This window comes from Triticum dicoccoides, chromosome 7B (genome assembly GCF_002162155.2).
Source record: "Triticum dicoccoides isolate Atlit2015 ecotype Zavitan chromosome 7B, WEW_v2.0, whole genome shotgun sequence".
Classification (NCBI taxonomy): domain Eukaryota; kingdom Viridiplantae; phylum Streptophyta; class Magnoliopsida; order Poales; family Poaceae; genus Triticum; species Triticum dicoccoides.
Window position 1 is genome coordinate 60,964,234 of NC_041393.1, and position 1,182 is coordinate 60,965,415.

The window sequence follows — 1,182 nt, forward strand, 5'->3', positions numbered from 1 at the left end:
GATGGCCCCTCCAGGATCCTCCTCCATGGCCTCCGGTGATGATGCCCCCTCCGGCAGGGTGCCAGAGAGGGCTTAGATTGATTTCTCGTGGCTACAGAGGCTTGCAGCGGCGGAACTTCTGATCTAGGTTATTTACCGAAGGTTTCTGTATTTGTAGGAGGAGTTGGCGTTGATTTCACGTCAGGGGGGCCCTCAGGGAGTCCACGAAGCAGGGGGCGCGCCCCCCACCCTCGTGGGGCCCAAGGGACTCCCCTCAGGTAGATTTTTGTTCCAGTATTTTTAATATTTACCAGAAAAAATCTCTGTTGATTTTCAGCCCATTCCGAGAACTTTTATTTCTGCACAAAAACACCACCACAGTAGTTCTGCTAAAAACAACGTCAGTCCGGGTTAGTTCTAATCAAATCATACCAAAATCATATAAAACTATTGTAAACTTGGCATGAATACTTCATAAATTATAGATACGTTGGAGACGTATCAGCATCCCCAAGCTTAATTCCTGCTCGTCCTCGAGTAGGAAAATGATAAAAGAAATAATTTATGAAGTGTGAGTGCTAGCAAATGCATAAGTTTGATCAATGATAATTTCAATCACCTTTTCTAGCATCATTATATGTCATAACAGTAGCTCATCTCATAAAACTTTTCATGATCAAGTAACAAGGTATTCACACTACAAAAACAAGACACATCCGTGACATTTTGGGCCGAACGAATTTTTTTCCTGTCATACATATGACACTTGTATGACGATAATTGTGACAAAACCCGGTATCATCATAGATGTGGTGGGCTCCTACTTCTATGACAAAAAATCATGACATAAAATGGGCTTTTCGTCTTGGGCGGGCCGGAGACGCAGCTGCATGACATTCCTTGGGCCGTCCATGACGGAAAAAACCATGGTAGAAGCGAGGGGGAGAAAATTTTTTGGGAGTTGCCGGTTACGGTGGGAGGTCGGGGGCCGAGTGATGTGCGTTTCTCTTCTACACGTACGCGTGTGTGTGCGAGGCGTTGGCTCTAACTGAACCCGAGCGAGGCGTTGGGCTCTAACTGAACCCGAGTGATTGCACTGCTGGCTACGCGTTACTAAACCCGAGCGATCGATCGATGGCTGTTAACTGAACCCGATGGAGCGATTCCTTCGCTACTGCTGCTAACTGAAGCCGATCGATTGGA